This window comes from Gorilla gorilla, chromosome X (genome assembly GCF_029281585.2).
Source record: "Gorilla gorilla gorilla isolate KB3781 chromosome X, NHGRI_mGorGor1-v2.1_pri, whole genome shotgun sequence".
Lineage (NCBI taxonomy): Eukaryota > Metazoa > Chordata > Mammalia > Primates > Hominidae > Gorilla > Gorilla gorilla.
The window spans coordinates 135,838,577-135,857,280 of record NC_073247.2 but is presented as its reverse complement, the minus strand read 5'-3'; the positions used below and the strand labels follow the sequence as shown (position 1 = coordinate 135,857,280).

The window sequence follows — 18,704 nt, the reverse complement described above, 5'->3', positions numbered from 1 at the left end:
GAATTTTGCCCTCCCATCTCCACAGCCAGCCAGTACTAAAGGAACTTCTGTCCCTCACTGCTTCACTGTTTCATGCTGAGTATACCCAAAGAAGTGATCAACCACCACGTCATCTATTTGAGACTAGGGGAGGGAATGAGGAGAGAAAATGCCAGTAGGCCCAGCTCCATGTACCGGCCCCAAATTCATATCTTCACATATGTCTGTCTGCTGTTGATATGCTGTCTTAGAGGCATCCAAGCTAGCCACATGATGACTGCCCGTGTGTTCTGAAAATTACAGCAGCATCATTATTTTGAAATACTGTGCTTGACATTAAAAAATTTGGATTGGGTCTGGGCACGGTGGCTCATGCCTGTAACTCCAGCACTTTGGGAGGCCGAGACAGGCAGATCACTTGAGCTCATGAATTCAAGACCAGCCTGGGCAACATGGCAAAACCCCATCTGTACAAAACATATAAAAAATTAGCCGGGTGTGGTGGTGTGCACCTGTATTCCCAGCTACTTGGAAGGCTTAGATGAGAGGATGGCTTGAGCCTGGGAGGTGGAGGTTGCAGTGAGCTGAGATTGTACCACTGCACTAAAGCCTGGGCAACAGAGCCAGACACTGTCTCAAAAAAAAAAATGGATTGGATTTGGAATCCATTTGTGTCATCACAAGGTATTTCATCATAGTGCTTATCAGTGAAAGAAAAGGAAGAACTGTTGGACTTTTAAAGTATATTTCAACTATTGCCAGGACTGGTGGCACGTGACTGTAGTCTCAGCTACTTGCAGAGGGTGAGGCAAGAGGATCACTGGAGCCCAGGAGTTCAAATGCAGCCTGAGAAAAAAGACAATAGAGCAAGACCTTGTCTCTAAAAAAAATACAATTTACAAAAAATTAAATTGTTTTTTATTTTTTTACTCTAGCCAGGAGTTGTCTAAAAAATTCAACTGTTGTTAAGTTTTGGAAAATTTTTTTAAGTTGTTTTTATCACCTACTTGTGGGAACAAAGTTTCTTGTCAATGGTGACAGTAAAAAATTCAAAAAGTCATCAGTGGGCTGGGCACGGAGGCTCATGCCTAATCCCAGCACTTTGGGAGGCTGCGGCAGAAGGATCACTTGAGACCAGGAGTTCCAGACCAGTCTGGGCAATATAGGGAGACCCTGTCTCTATAAAAATTTTAAATTAAATTAAATTTTAAGAAATAAAAACAAATAGTCATAATTAAAACCCTGATAGGGAACTGTGTGAAATCATTTCAAGCACAATACTTGATAGAAAAAGTTATATTGACAGAAGCAAGCTCAGGTTTTTTTCATTAAACATTTTTTAAAATATTTCATTTATAAATTTAACACAAATATTGAATATCTTTTAAAATATCTTGGGCTGGGTGCTGTGGCTTACACCTGTAATCGCAGCACTTTGGGAGGCCAAGACAGGTGGATCACTTGAGGTCAGGAGTTCGAGACCAGCCTGGCCTACACGGTGAAACCCCATCTCTACTAAAACTACAAAAATTAGCTGGGCCTGGTGGCGGGCGCCTGCAATCCCAGCTGCTTGGGAGGCTGAGGCAGGAGAATTGCTTGAACCCAGGAGGCAGAGGTTGCCGTGAGCCGAGATCACGCCATTGCACTCCAGCCTAGGTAACGAGAGCAAAACTCCATATCAAATAAATAAATAAATAAAATATCTTATATTCATTTTAATTATCATAATTACGGATACTTACTATGGGGTAACTTACAGATACTTAAATCCCCATAAACCCACCATCAGTTAAAAATAAGTCAAAAATGCATTTAATACACCTAACCTACCAAACATCATAGCTTAGACCAGCTTACTTTTAACATGCCCAGAACAGTTATATTAGCCTACCATTGGGCAAAATCATCTAACACAAAAGCTATTTTATAATAAAGTGTTGAATATCTCATATAATTTATTAAATACTGTACTGAAAGTGAAAAACAGAATGGTCACATGGGCACTCAATTGGAGAATGTCTGTATATGATGCAAAAAAGGAATGGATGTTGTCTGTGAGTCCCATATAGACACCCACAAATCCCCTCCAGCTTACCCCCAGGCGCTGTAAAAATATCATTTTCCATTTGTGTCATGATATAAAAGAGCTGAGAAACACTGAGATAAGAATAACAATAAGAAAAAGTTGCTTAAACCACTTTATTAATCAGGACTCATTTCATTGTAAGTGGCAGAAGTCCGACCAGAACTATCTTAAGCCAAATAAGCAGTGGGAGTGGGGGAGTACATTTATGGACTCAAGAACCAAAAATGTATAAATGGCAAGGATGCCACTGGCCTCAGTGATGACTGGATGAAAGGACAGGAATACAACTAGCTCACTCTCACTCACTATCTCTACATCTCCATTTCTCATTGCTGCTCTCAGAATATTTACTTTCCCACCTCCTCTGCCATCACATTTTCTTTCTTTTCCTGCCTTTGTGTGTGTGTGTGCACGTGTGTGTTTGTGCGTGTGTGTGTGCGTGTGTGAGTGTGGTTTTTTGTATGTTTGTTTGTTTTGAGACAGGGTCTCACTCTGTCACTCAGGCTGGAGTGCAATGGTGCAATCTTGGCTCACTGCAGTGCAGCCTCTACCTCCTGGGCTCAAGCAATCCTCCCATGTCAGCCTCCAGAGTAGCTGGGACTACAGGCATGCACCACCACACCAGGCTAATTTTTTGTATATTTTGTAAAGATGGGGTTTCACCATATTTCCCAGGCTGGTCTATAATTCCTGGGCTCAAGCAATCGGCCTGTCTCCGCCTCCCAAAGTGTTGGGATTACAGACATGAGCCACCGCACCTGACCTACCGTCAGATTTTGTATGTGGGGCAGGGAAGAGGGCTTTCAACAGATTTGAGCCTATATCTTTATAGTTTGTGTCCTATATTAGTACATAAAATTCTGGGGAAGGATTCTAATTAGCCTACCTAAGGTCAGGTGGCCACAGCAGGTGGTACAGGGTCTGTTAGCAAAATAGTCACCATGGGAATCATGACTCTGACAGTCCCTGAATTTTTGTTTTCCAAAATCTACATGTAGTTTAGTGTGCCTTTGATCTGAAAGAGAAAGGATTGGAAGGTTTCTGGAAGAGAATGTTATCAGCTTTCTGATTACCTTCCAGGACTCCAGATGTTATAGAACTGAGGGTCACTAGTCCTTCCCAAGTAAATTATTAACTAGAGCCATCAAATAGCCTTGGAAATCTGTAGACTGACAGATGTATTTTCTAGCATAAGAGACTTTAACACCCCTGACTTCTCTTCCATATGTGTGTCAGTCCGTTTTTCATTGCCACAAAGAAATGCCTGAGTCTGGGTAATTTATAAAGAAAAGGAGTTTATTTGGCTCACAGTTTTGTAGGCTGTACAAGAAGCATGGCACCAACATCTGCTCTGCTTCTGGTGAGGCTTCACGAAACTTACTATGATGGCAGAAGGCAAAGGGGGAGCATGTGTGTCACATGGAGAGAGAAAGAAAGGAGAGAGGTACCAGGCTCCCTTAAACAACCAACTCTCTCATGAACTAACAGAGGAAGAATGCACTCATTGCCAAAGGGAGGGCACCAAGCTATTCATGAGAGATACACTCCCATGACTCAAAAACTTCCCACTAGGCCCTACCACCAACATTGGAGGTCATATTTCACCACGAGATTTGGAGGGACAAAACATCCAAACCATTTCAGTATAGAAACAAGGAACACATGCTGTGAGACAGAAAAGGACGGCTCATGCTGTACCGGTGTGTATCAATCAGTATAAACTAGGATCTGCCAGGGTAACAACCTTCAAATCTCAGTGGCTTAAGATAATAAAAATTTCGGCCGGGCGCGGTGGCTCACGCCTGTAATCCCAGCACTTTGGAAGGCCGAGACAGGCAGATCACGAGGTCAGGAGATCGAGACCATCCTGGCTAACACAGTGAAACCCCGTCTCTACTAAAAACACAAAAAAGCTCTCCCTCTCCCTCTCCCTCGCCTTCTCCCTCTCCCCACGGTCTCCCTCTCCCTCTCTTTCCACGGTCTCCCTCTGATACCGAGCTGAAGCTGGACTGTACTGCTGCCATCTCAGCTCACTGCAACCTCCCTGCCTGACTCTCCTGCCTCAGCCTGCCGAGTGCCTGCGATTGCAGGCATGCGCCACCACGCCTGACTGGTTTTCGTATTTTTTTGGTGGAGACGGGGTTTCGCTGTGTTGGCCGGGCTGGTCTCCAGCTCCTAACCACGAGTGATCTGCCAGCCTCAGCCTCCTGATGTGCCGGGATTGCAGACGGAGTCTCATTCACTCAGTGCTCAATGTTGCCCAGGCTGGAGTGCAGTGTCGTGATCGCGGCTCGCTACAACCTCCACCTCCCAGCCGCTTGCCTTGGCCTCCCAAAGTGCCGAGATTGCAGCCTCTGCCCGGCCGCCACCCCGTCTGGGAAGTGAGGAGTGTCTCTGCCTGGCCACCCATCGTCTGGGATGTGAGGAGCCCCTCTGCCCGGCTGCCCAGTCTGGGAAGTGAGGAGCACCTCTTCCCGGCTGCCATCCCATCTAGGAAGTGAGGAGCGTCTCCGCCCGGCCGCCCATCGTCTGAGATGTGGGGAGCGCCTCTGAACCGCCGCCCCATCTGGGATGTGAGGAGCGCCTCTGCCTGGCCGCGACCCTGTCTGGGAGGTGAGGAGCGTCTCTGCCCGGCCACCCTGTCTGAGAAGTGAGGAGCCCCTCCGCCCGGCAGCTGCCCCGTCTGAGAAGTGAGGAGCCCCTCCGCCCGGCAGCCGCCCCGTCTAAGAAGTGAGGAGCCCCTCCGCCCGGCAGCTGCCCCGTCTGAGAAGTGAGGAGCCCCTCTGCCCGGCAGCCACCCCATCTGGGAAGTGAGGAGCCCCTGTGCCCGGCAGCCGCCCCATCTGGGAAGTGAGGAGCGTCTCAGCCCAGCAGCCGCCCCGCCCAGGAGGTGGGGGGCAGCCCCCGCCCGGCCAGCCGCCCCATCCCGGAGGTGGGGGGTGCCTCCGCCTGGCCGCCACCCCGTCCAGGAGGTGGGGGGCGCCTCTGCCCGGCCGCCCCTTCTGGGAAGTGAGGAGCCCCTCTGCCCAGCCACCACCCTGTCTGGGAGGTGTACCCAACAGCTCATTGAGAGCGGGCCATGATGACGATGGTGGTTTCGTCAAATAGAAAAGGGGGAAATGTGGGGAAAAGATAGAGAAATCAGACTGTTGCTGTGTCTGTGTAGAAAGAAGTAGACATAGGAGACTCCATTTTGTTCTGTACTAAGAAAAATTCTTCTGCCTTGGGATGCTGTTGATCTATGACCTTACCCCCAACCCGGTGCTCTCTGAAACATGTGCTGTGTCCACTCAGGGTTAAATGGATTAAGGGCGGTGCAAGATGTGCTTTGTTAAACAGATGCTTGAAGGCAGCATGCTCGTTAAGAGTCATCACCACTCCCTAATCTCAAGTACCCAGGGACACAAACACTGCAGTAGGCCGCAGGGTCCTCTGCCTAGGAAAACCAGAGACCTTTGTTCACTTGTTTATCTGCTGACCTTCCCTCCACTATTGTCCTATGACCCTGCCAAATCCCCCTATGCGAGAAACACCCAAGAATGATCAATAAAAAAAAAAAAAATCATATATGAAATTATAGGAAAACACTCATCATATATCAGATGAAAAATGTTGCAAAGTAATACATATAGAATGAAGATGATTTGCTAAAACTACTAATATTAAACTATAAAAATCAATATTTTGATATTATGCTTTTAGTGAAAAGTTGCATTTTATCCAATAATTCATAAACCCTACATGCCATTTGATAAAATGGAAGGTTTTAATTTAAAAAGCGAAGGTGGTATAAGCATTTTTTAACCTACTTTAAAATTTATATTCTTGTGGTGAAAAAAAAAAAAAACCAAACACAAAAAAATTAGCCAGGCATGGTGGCAGGCTCCTGTAGTCCCAGCTACTCGGGAGGCTGAGGCAGGAGAATGGCGTGAACCTGGGAGGTGGAGCTTGCAGTGAGCCGAGATCGCGCCACTGCACTCCAGCCTGGGCGACAGAGCGAGACTCGTCGCAAAAAAAAATAATAATAAAAATAATAAAAATTTCTCATTTATGCTTCATGTCCATCGTGAGTTGGCACAGGTCTCTGCTCATCGTGATCACTCATAGACCCAGCCTAATGGGAAGAAAAGGCTCCAGAAGGTCTCACATTGGTAATGAAATTCTCTGGCCTAGAAGTGACATATTATTACCACTCACAACTCACATGGCCCAACCCAATCCCAAAGAGACCAGAAAGTGAAATCCTACCATGAGCCCAAGGAGAACAAGAAAAACTTGATGAATAGCACTAATGTCTACAACATTGATTTACAACTGTATATATTGGAGAGTGGGTGAATGAACCTTACAAAAAAAATCGTATGGATAGGTGATTTCTCAGTATTATCGTTCTTGATCTTAGAAAAATCCAGTATGAAAATACAAATTATTAAATCAGATCAAGTATGGGTTACTTACTCACAGTGCATGAATTATTTAATTTATAAAAGGATTCAGCTTAGGATCTTTTTAAAACTTTGAATTTCTTAACACATCTAAATATTTATTTACAGATCATTTACCAAAGAATTCTGCAAACTTTGTGTTGAACCTTAGGTTAACTCTTAATACATACGACTTTGAGTTTTTACTGTACCTTGCCTATCTGTGTGTCTAGGCAAAACATACACATTAATCCACAGTTTCTCTAGGCCAAGCTGTAAAGGGCCCATGGTTAGTCAAACCCAAGAAAAAGAAGACTGAAATGCACTGTATAATCAGAACTGTGACATTAATTCTGCAGAATAAGAAATTCAGCCTCAAGAACAGGACAAGAGGAGTCTCTTCTGTGAGATGCAAAGCCCCAGTTTTTCTTTCAGCAGTGGCTGGTGGGGTTTTCCAACAAAACTCAATTTGCATGTTCACATGTTAAAATGAACAACAAAGGTCTGGGAAGCAAATTTTTTCCCACAGCAATAATCCAATAATAGCATATGGCAATGCCTTCACCCAAGGGTAAACCGCTTAAACCAAGGGCTAGAGCACACTTCTAGTCCTGTTATCTTCCCCAGTACGCCTCAAAATCATGGGCAACCAATGTATAGCCAAATTTTGCCACCTCTGACAAGGTGAGCTAAACAATGCATTCAATCTCCCTGCCCGCGAACTGTCCATTGGTCCCTGGGGCTGCTGCTTACCAAGTGTTAAGCACTGGGCCAACGAGCTTGGAGATCTTCAAAAGTGGTAGAAAACATGGCACCAGAACTCAGGGAATTTACTGCCCACTTGAGAGGGAAAGATCTGTTATTTTTAAAATTGTAATTGCAAATACGAAAAAAATAGGCCGGGCATGGTGGCTCACACCTGTAATCCCAGCACTATGGGAGGCAGAGGCGGGCAGATCATCTGAGGTCAGGAGTTTGAGACCAGCCTGGCCAACATGGTGAAACCCCATCTCTACTAAAAATACAAAAATGAGCCTGGCGTGGTGGTGGGCACTTATAATCCCAGCTACTTGGGAGGCTGAGGCAGGAGAATCGCTTGAACCCGGGAGGCGGAGGTTGCAGTGAGCTGAGATTGTGCCGCTGCACTCCAGCCTGGGTGACAAGAGGAAAAAAAAAGAGAGGTGAGGCGAGGTGAGGCGGGGTGGGGCAGGGCTTCAAGTATGCAGGCAATACCACTAGCCCACTAGAACAACTGCCCCTTCCTCCAACCCCTTAATTTGTTGCTTTGCCCTAAGTGTTGATGGAAAATAGTGCTGCATGCACTATCGTCAAAGAAGGTGATAGGTGCAAGTTCCTTCTCAGGAAAGACAGGCAAATTTACTGGAAGCCAAGGCACCAGGAGAATCCTGACACCAGAAGATACAGAATTTCTGACATTCAATCATTCTTTTACTTAGTTTTTTGTTCACAGATATTTTGCTAAGCCATGTGCTGGGCATTGGACGAGACAGACATAGTCCCTGCTCATATGGAGCTCACATTGCAGTGAGGGAGATAATAAACTGTTAATTATGATATCACAAGGGTAGTGCTATGACACAAAAAATACTGATGGCCATAGAGGCACAGAGGAGGGACCCCCAGCATGGTTGAGGAGGCAAAGGGAGAGATTCTAGTGACATGTAAGCCCTCAGGACGAATAGGAGTTTGCCAGATGAATGAGGTGGAGAAAGACAGTATGTGCAAAAGCATGCAGGTAAACCACTCAATTCAAGAACCAGAAAAAGAATGCATAGCAGGATCGTAGAGTGCAAGAGGGCTATAGGGGACTAACGGGGAGTGAAGCTAGAGAAATAATCCAAAAACAGGTATTGGAGAATCTTACAAACCATGGAATCAGAATTTGGACTTTACTGTAATGGCAGTGGGAGTTGTAAGCAAGGGAGTGGCGTGAACCAGTTTGCATTTTAGAGAGATGAGTCTAGTTGCATTGAGAAGAAAGGTGCCCAGTTAGAGGGTAGCATGTAGCTGAGCCTCAAACTCTTTCTTCCCATGTTACATCAAGCAAGTTTAAAACAACCATGTGTTTAAAATGGTACAATTACCAGATGGTAAAGCCTCCATCAGGCTGACTAGCTTAGTTGACACATAGAAATACAGTCATGCTAGAAAGTCCCTCAGACCTACACTGGATATGAGAGACAAATAAATATTTCTTGCGTTAAGCCACTAATATTTGGAGTTACTACTACACCATAACCTAGTATATCCTCAACTAATTGTCCCTACAAACTTGTAGGGACAGGAAGAGGCAGATGGCCAGGTTTAAATAAATTATTCCTTCTTTTCCTCTGCCTGAGGAACAGCCATCTCTCACCCTCCATTCTCTCCTCTTTCTGGTGCACTTTATATTATACACAGACACTTTCACTCCATTTCCCATTCACGTTCAATATACACATATCTTGGTGGAAAGCAAATTGTTCTAAAAGGTAATGCTTTAAGACACTTTCTTGAGATATCTTGCATTTCTGTCAGATAATTAAAAAAACTTGCTGGACTATAAGCACTAATTTTCACATTTAATAACCAATAGACAGTTTCTTCAAGCACTACTCTCTGCCTTCTTCATAAGAGATTCAGTGTCTCACTGATGTGTTAAAATATCTCAGTTTAAGGTTCTTAGCCAGTCAAAACCCAGATCAAAGTATGCTGAAGCTGAACAGTTGAGTCCACTGTACTAAAGACCATCAACCAAAATGGTCACATTTCTGGCATGTCCTGATAGAATGGAAAAAGCATCATAGGAATAAAATATTGCCACAGAGGTGCCTGTTTTTATAAGCAAATATGTTGGCAAGACCTATTTAGTAGCAAGCAGCTTTTATGAAAGGCAGCATTGTAGGCCATTAACTCTTGTTCCATCTAAACTATCCAAGGTGGGGAAGGGGAAAGATGGAGGAAAGAGGCAGTTGGAATCTGCTGTTTTGATGGAAAGTTAACAAGATGTCTAGGATGAATTGTGAGGTCTGAGAATTTTGGGGGAAATATTGATGGATAAAAGTTGAGAAAGCTGTTATTTAAAAAGTACAAGCACCAAGATTGGGAAGTAGAAATGTGAATTCATCTTTAGTTCCAGCTGCTCCTTTTAGGGGAGAGGGTTGGAGATAACCCCTAAATGAACTCTTCAGTTCCATACATGCAAAGAAAGTACCTGCCCTTTGTTTTTGTTTTGTTTTGTTTTTTGAATGTTCTTCAACCCTATACTTTGTTCTTGATGGAAACTATGGAGCAACCTGAATGAAGATGTTTTTAGATTGATGAACTGAGTTTTGATTTGTAACATAAAGTTTTGCAAAAATAGCTGTGCGTAGTTGAACTAGAGTTACTTTATGTTTCTGCAGAACTTATTGCCCTGAGGAAGTGTCCTGTGCCTTATACCTACTTCTTATTCTTCTGGAGATATGTCTTCTCCCATCTGAGTGATCACACACAGAAGATGAGGAATTAAGCCAGGAAGAGGTCATGGTGGCTCATGCTTGTAATCTCAGCAATTTAGGGGAGCCAAAGAGGGAGGATTGCTTGAAGCTAGGAGTTCAAGACTAGCCTGGGCAACAAAGTGAGCCCCCCCATCTCTGTAAAAAATTTTAAAAATTAACTAGGAGTGGTGGCACACACCTGTAGTCTCAGCTACTTGGGAGGCTGAGGTGGGAGGATTGCTTGAGCTCTGGAATTTGAGGCTGCAATGAGCCATGGTCATGCAACTGCACTCCAGCCTAGATGACAGAGTGAGATCCTGTCTCTAGAAAATAAAAGCAAATAAATAAGCCAGGAAGAAAAAGTAGGAATTGCCTTCACCTTAAGCAGAAGAGACAGAAGAGGCTGAATTAAATGCTAGCTTTCAGTCGGACCCAGTGGCTCACGCCTGTAATCCCGGCACTTTGGGAGGCCGAGGTGGTTGGATCACTTGAGGTCAGGAGTTCGAGACCAACCTGGCCAAAAAGGTGAAACTTCATCTCTACTAAAAATACAAAAAAAAAAAGCCAGGCATGGTGGCAGGAACCTGTAATCTCAGCTACCTGGGTGGCTGAGGCAGGAGAATGGCTTGAACCCTGGAGGCAGAAGTTGCAGTGAGCCAAGATTATGCCACCACACTCCAGCCTGGGCTGTTAACAGAGCAAGACTCCATCAAAAAAAAAAAAAAAAACAGCATAAAAATTCTGACAAAATGGTAAGGAATTACTAGGCCACAATTGAAGGTTAAATATTTACCAGTGAGGTGAATAAGAGGAAAAGAAACTTTTTCTCTGAGAGTTCTTGACAATCGTAAATTTTTGAACGTTCACTTTGAATAATTCACAGAGCAAGTGACATCAGGACAGAAGTCAAAGCCTGGAGCCCCCACAAATAGTAGATCCCCCCTCAATAAACTAGGACCCTACACCCTCAGGAAAAGGTTGAACCAGAGCTGGGACCGTCCTCACACGGGATTAAAATCCAAGTCTGTTTCTCTGGGTTGATCACAGAACCTCCAGCCTTGAACGAGGTTTAAGGAAATGCCATATTGCTGGTACCCCCAAGTACCTGAGAGAAACAAACACATATGTTTGAAGAAAGATACCTTTATTCTTGATCTCAAATTATTCTTACAAATAATTTTTAAATTCAGTGAGGAACACATGGTCAAAGATAACCAAGTATGGGCATGGTGGCATGCATCTGTAGTCCTAGCTACTTAAGAGTCTGAGGTGGGAGGATCACTTGAGCCCAGGAGGTTGAGGCTGCAGTGAGCCATGATCATGTCACTGCATTCCAACCTGGGCAAGACAGCAACATCCTGTCTCAATACAAGATGACCAAGCGCACAAGAAAACTAGACCCCGAGAGCAATAACCAGTGGCTACAACCAGCAACAAAAACAGACCCTCAAAAACTTCAGATAGTGAAGACTATTCAGATAATGCTAACTTCAGATAATACAGATTATCTGATTAAATAACTGTGAGGTATGCTTACCATTTTAAATGAAATGAAACATAAGCTAGATCAAATCTACAGAGAATAGGAAACCCTAAAAAGTGACACTGAAGACTTAAAAAGAAACCAAATAAAACTTACAGCAAAACAAATAACTGAAGTTTAAAACTCAATACTTCAGTAGTCATATGGTGCAACTGAAGGGCAAATAATGAACTGGAAATTAAGTCAAAATAAATTATCTATTATCTATTATGCTACACTTTGGGAAACCACGTGTCTACTAAAAAACACAAAAATGAGGTCAGGTGCGTCGACTCACGCCTGTAATTCTAGCACTTTGGAAAGCCAAGGTGGGCAGATTGCCTGAGCTCAGGAGTTCAAGACCAGCCTGGGCAACATGACCAAACCCTGTCTCTACTAAAAATACAAAAAATTAGCTGGGCGTGATGGCACACCTGTAATCCCAGCTACTTGGCAGGCTGAGGCACGAGAATCGCTTGAGCCTGTAAGATAGAGGTTACAATGAGCCGAGATTGCACAACCGCACTCCACCCTGGGTGACAGAGCGAGACTCCATCTCAAAATCAATCAATCAATCAATCAAACGGTGATTGTAAAAATGTCATTATACAAAACAGGAATTTCAGAAATGGTAAATATTATTGAAGCTACTAGCAAAATATGCTCTTTAAAGATATTGATCAACATATATCCTTTCTTAATGCCTCATTGTCAACATTATGAACAGATAAGTTCTATGATGTCTTGTTAAAATAGCCATAGATCCATGTGGTGTCAAATCTGAGCTCAAATATTTGTCAATACTGCTAGCAGCATTAAAATTGTGCTTTTCTGAAAACAAACAAAAAAAAGAATGGAGGTGAGGCTGGGCACACTGGGTCATGCCTGTGATCCCAGTAGTTTGGGAGGCTGAGGCAGGAGGATCCTTTGAGGCCAGGAGTTCAAGACCAGCCTGGGCAACATAATGAGATTCCCGTCTCTATAAAAAATTTTAAAAATCAGCTCGGCATGGTGGTGGCATGCCTGTAGTCCCAACTACTCAGGAGGCTGGGATGAGAAGATCACTTGAGTCCAGGAGTTCAAGGACGCAGTGAGTGATCACGCCACCACTGCACTGCAGCCTGGGCAACAGAGACAACCTTGTCTCAAAAAAAAAAAAAAAAAAAAGGAACAAAAAAGAACGGAGGTAAATAATGGGACAAACTTATGTCTCTTGATAAGATGCACAAAGGACATAACATTACCTATGTAGTATTTTGCCAAGTATTTTTAATTTGGATTTAATCAAAATAAAACAATCAGACAAATATAAAATAACTAGCTTGGACTTTTGAAAAAGACAATGTCATCAAAGCCTGAAGAAAAAAAAGTACAGGGGAACTGCTCTAGATTAAGGGAAATTAAACAAACACTGACAACTAAATGTATTTTATGATCCTAAATTGGATCCTGGATTTTTTGTTGTTGTTGTTCTGAGACGGAGTCTCACTCTGTTGCCCAGGCTGGAGTGCAGTGGTGTGATCTCTGCTCACTGCAACCTCGGCCTCCTGGGTTCAAGCAATTCTCCTGACTCAGCCTCCCAAGTAGCTGGGATTACAGGCACCCGCCACCACGCCCAGCTAATTTTTGTATTTTTAGTAGAGACGGGGTTTCACCATGTTGGTCAGGCTGGTCTCAAAATCCTGACCTCAGGTGATCCACCTGCCTCAGCCTCCCAAAGTGATGGAATTACAGGCGTAAGCCACTGCACCCGGTCTCTTTTGTATAGGTAAATAATGATCAAATATTGCAACTTTATACGGTTTATCCTAATATTTAAGGCTAAAAACTTGCTATAAGCACTGGTATTTCCCATAAGTTAAAATATTGATGTTACAAAATTATTTCTTGTTGATGAGTGCATTCACTTATAGTAAAAGTGCAAATCAGGCATGGGAAAGATCACAGATCATAATTAAATAAGAAATATTTTCAACTGAATGATAAAAAAATCTAAGTATAAAATCTTGTGGGATTTACCCACTAACAAAATTAAACGGATGTTACTATCCTGCCTTATTTGCTATACATGTTCATTTACATTTCAATGCTGTATTTGTAAGAAATAAAATGTTACATCTATATTCCTTCATCATCCCTTCCTTCTCTAAAGTAACTACTATCCTAAAACTGGTGTGTATCTTTCCCATGCCTGATTTGCACTTTTACTATAAATGAATGCACTCATCAACAAGAAATAATTTTGTAACATCAATATTTTAACTTATGGGAAATACCAGTGCTTACAGCAAGTTTTTAGCCTTAAATATTAGGATAAACCGTATAAAGTTGCAATATTTGATCATTATTTACCTATACAAAAGAGGCCGGGCGCAGTGGCTTACGCCTGTAATTCCATCACTTTGGGAGGCTGAGGCGGGTGGATCACCTGAGGTCAGGATTTTGAGACCAGCCTGACCAACATGGTGAAACCCCGTCTCTACTAAAAATACAAAAATTAGCTGGGCGTGGTGGCGGGTGCCTGTAATCCCAGCTACTTGGGAGGCTGAGTCAGGAGAATTGCTTGAACCCAGGAGGCCGAGGTTGCAGTGAGCTGAGATCGCGCCATTGCACTCCAGCCTGGGCGACAGAGCGAGACTCTGTCTCAAAAAAAAAAAAAAGAAAAGAAAAAAGAAAAAAAAAAAAGACAGGGTATTGCTCCAGTGACAGTCATTTTAGCAGCTCTTGAGTCCATCCAGGCCGTCAGAGCTTTGGGAGCGCGTCGTTTGGCGAGAGGGCAGGAAGGGGCGAGGGGAGGGGCCCTCCTGCTGAACAGTGTCGGGTATGGGGGTCGGCGGCGGCGGGGGTGACAGCTTTGCTCGGGTCCCCGCGCTGGTCTTGGTCCTTGTCCCGGTCCCGGTCCCGCACCGTCCACAGGTTCCAATGGCAGCGGCAGAACTGAGGGCCCTGGCTCAGGTTACCATGACTACAGAAGAACATATAAATCTCACAAAGGGCTGTATGACCTTTGAGGACATCGCCATTTACTTCTCACAGGACGAGTGGGGACTTCCTGATGAGGCTTGGAGGCTCCTATACCTTGAAGTGATGCTGGAGAACTTTGCACTTGTATTTTACCCAGGATTTTGTACAGAAATACTGGGCGTGGTGGAGCCTGCAGCAAACTAGTTGGAATGTGCCTCTTGTAAAAGTAGCCTCACTGGGTTGTGGGCATGGTAAAGAGGATGAAGAGACACCTTCTGAGCAGAATGTTTCTGTGGGAGTGTCACAGTTTAAGGCAGGTTCATCCACACTGAAGACTCAACCCTGGGAGATATATGTTCCATTCCTGAAAGATATCTTGCCTCTGGCTAATCTCCCTGGGCGGGAACCTTACTTGGTTGGAGCACGTGCAAACCAGTACCAGCACCAGAAACATCACAGTGCAAAGAAATCCTTGAAGAGGGACATGGACAGAGCCTCGTAAGTGAAGCACTGCCTTTTCCATATATCAGGGAAGCCCTTCCGCAAATGCGAGGTTGGGAAGGACCTCCCAGCCATCTTGGGGCTTCTAGGTCCCTGGTCTTTCCTAAAACTAAGAAGCCCAACACGATCACCAAATGTGGAGAGGACACTCACAGTCAAAAAAGTCATTACAAGTCAGGTCAGTGTGGGAAGGCTTCCAGGCACAAGCACTCCTGTTCACTAAGAGTTTACACTGGACAAAGCCTTTATGAGTGTATCAAATGTGGGAAAGCTGGCTGGGCGCAGTGGCTTACACCTGTAATCCCAACACTTTTCGAGGCCGAGGTGGGCGGATCACCTGAGGTCAGGAGTTCGAGACCAGCCTGGCCAATATGGTGAAACCCTGTCTCTACTAAAAATACAAAAAAAAAAAAAATTAGCCAGGTATGGTGGTGTGCACCTGTAGTCCCAGCTACTTGGGAGGCTGAGGTAGGAGAATTGCTTGAACCCAGGAGGTAAAGGTTGCAGTGAGCTGACATCACACCACTGCACTCTAGCCTGGACAACAGAGTGAAAGTCTGTCTCAAAAACAAAAAACAAAACAAAACAAAAAATGGCAAATGTGGGGAAGCCTTCTGTGGCAAGTACTCACTTGTTTAGCACCAGAGAATGCATACTGGGGAAAGGCCCTCGGAATACAATGAATGTGGAAAATTCTTTAGCCAAACCTCCCACCTGAATGACCATCAGAGAATCCACGCTAAAAAAAGGCCTTATGAGTGCAGCAAATGTGGAAAATTATTTAGACAAAACTCCAGCCTTGTTGACCACCAGAAAATACACACTGGAGCAAGGCCTTATGAGGGTAGCCAATGTGGGAAATCTTTTAGCAAAAAAGCCACTTTGTTAAACCCTGAAGAGTTCACACTGGAGAAAGACCTTATAAACGTGGTGAATGCGGGAATTCTTGTAGTCAAAGTGCCATTCTTAATCAACACCAAAGAATTCACACCAGAACAAGCCTTAAGAGTGTGGCCAGTGTGGGAAATCCTTTAGTCAGCAGAGAGTTCACACTGGAGGAAGGCCTCCATCCTTATTCAACACGGGAGAATTCATATTGGAGCAAGGCCTTATGAGTGTGGCCAGCATGGAAAGTCCTTTAGTCAAAAGTCTGGCCTTATTCAACACCAGGTGGTTCACACTGGAGAAAGGCCTTATGAGTGCAACCAATGTGGGAATTCCTTTAGCCAGTGCGCCAGCCTCATTCATCACCAAAAATGTCATAACACGTGGAGGCCTCATGAATGCAGCAAATGTGGAAGAGTGTTTACCTTCAAGATCTATCATCATTTAGCTCCTGAAAGTCCACACTTGAGAAGAGCCTTAGACCTAGAGAGAATGTGCTGTCTCTGTAGTATTGTGGCAGTGGAGAGCCTTTAGGAGGGAGCCACCTGCCTGAAGTTGAACGTTATGCTTCCAAGTTTCTTTGGTAGAAACCGTCTCCCCTCTACCACCTTGCACAGTAGGCATTGGTCACCCTGATATTCTGAGGCAAGGCAGACATCTGTGTGTTCTTTTCTTCTTTGGAGGAAATCTTGAGCAGTCTGAGCCTATTGGGGAAATTCATTCTCTTTTCTGACTGATCACAGCACACATCTGACCCGGTTTTGGTCAGGAGGTCCCAGCCTGGGTTCTGCTGGAAGAAGGCTTCCCTTCATGGAAATTCTTGGTCTCACACGACTCTTGGTCATTCTTCCAGCCTCCAAGTCATCACCTGGCAACTGGCTGCCTCACATTGTTCCAGTTTGTGCACTAACAAAGGCTCTCTCTCTCTCTCTCTCTCTCTCTCTCTCTCTCTCTCTCTCTATATATATATATATATATATATATATATACTTTTTTTTAGACAGGGTCTCCCTCTGTCACCCAGGCTGGAGTGCAGTGGTGAGATTTCAGCTCACTGCAACCTCCACCTCCCAGGTTCAAACAATTATCATGCCTCAGCCTGCTGAGTAGCTGGGACTACAGGCATGCACCACCACTAAAGGCGTTATATTTGAATCTACCTGTAATCTTGGGGTTTTGTTTACTATGTGGGGTGGGTGGCAAACAGACTTGAACTCTATGTGAAGGAGTGGATAGCTTTTGTGGGCCTCTACAGAAAAAGTAAAATGACAGAGTAATTCTCATTCTGAGTTTGGTCATATTTGTTTTGCTACCTAAGATCTCCTAGGAAACAATGCAAGGTTTTGGTTATTCTAATTTGTGGCCTGGATGCCTATACTTTCTGTGAGACTAGAGGTTATCCTGAGGAAAAGCCAGCTATTATGACAAGCACCTGTGCTTCGGGGAATAGGACAAATTTGTTCCATTGTTCCTAGAGGACGTCATATGATGCCCAGGACTGTTGAGAAGTTTTTCACAAGATTCTATAAGGAGACATGCCCTGATATCAAACATTCCATAGGCTGATGTCACTCAGAAGACAATGGGAGTCAGGTGTGAACTATAATTGGTCCAGAAATACTGGATATGGCGGAGACTGCAGCAAGCTACTTGGAATGTGCCCCTTATAAAAGTGCATTTACAAATCTTCCTGTGACTGTGGCTTTGAGCAAGTGACAGGACCTAGAAATCTGTGTATCACCAATAGCTGAGGTCATTGTCAGCAAAAATAATTAGTTTTTTTAATTCTTGTTGACTTTCTGGGTTGTTTACCTCAAGTCTGTTGCTGTAGAAGCAGGAAAAGGATAAAGATAATAGAAGTCTGGCTGGGCCCAGTGGCTCACACCTGTAACCCCAGCACTTTGGGAGGCCAAGGCAGGCAGATCACTTGAGGCCAGGAGTTCAAGACCAGCCTGGCCAACATGGTAAAACCCCATCTCTACTACAAAAATTAGCCAGGCGTGGTGGTGCACATCAGTAATCCCAGTTACTCAGGAGGCTGAGACACAAGAATCGCTTGAACCCGGGAGGCAGAGGTTGCAATGAGTTCAGATCGCACCACTGCACTCCAGATAATAGAAGCCTTACAGGACAGGGATGTAGGACTTGTGATTTCTACCAGTGTTGCTATTGTCTCAGACCACAGCAGCCTACAGTGCTTGCCGATATTTCCTGCACTGATGGATGCAGGGTTGCCCTTCCTCCAGCCTGAAGGAAAAGACAGCTCAGTCAACATGAGGTTGCCAAGCCTTCTGGTTTCTGAAAAGTGGGAGATCAGGCCAGGCGCAGTGGCTCACGCCTATAATCTTAGCACTTTGGGAGGTCAACGGGGGCAGATCACCTGAGGTCAGGAGTACAAGACCAGCCTGCCCAACGTGGTGAAACCCAATCTCTACTAAAGATTAAAAAAAAAAATAGCCAGGCATAGTGGTGGGCGCCTGTAATCCCAGCTACTTGGGAGGCTGAGGCAGGAGAATCACTTGAACCCGGGAGGCGGGGGCTGCAGTGAGCCAAGATAGCACCACTGCACTCCAGCCTGGGCAACAGAGTGACACTCCATCTCAAAAAAAAAAAAAAAGAAAGAAAGAAAAAAGAAAAATGGGAGATCAGGTATTTTATTTTGAAACATGTTTTACAAACTTCCTTTATGTATAAGTGACATGCCATAGCATATATGTATTTATGGTGTATAATTTGAAGAGTTTGTCATATAAGTCCATGAAACCACTTGATATGGTTTGTCTGTGTCCCCACCCAAATCTCATCTTGAATTCCCATGTGTTGTGGGAGGGACCCGGTGGGAGGTAATTGAATCATGGGGGCAA

The 18,704-nt window shown here is 44.4% G+C and overlaps 1 pseudogene; it reads left to right on the top strand.

Annotated features, from left to right (window-relative positions):
• Nucleotides 1-14,412: 14,412 nt before the first annotated feature.
• On the top strand, nucleotides 14,413-16,374 carry LOC101134501 (zinc finger protein interacting with ribonucleoprotein K-like; annotated as a pseudogene).
• The last annotated feature ends 2,330 nt before the right edge of the window (nucleotides 16,375-18,704 follow it).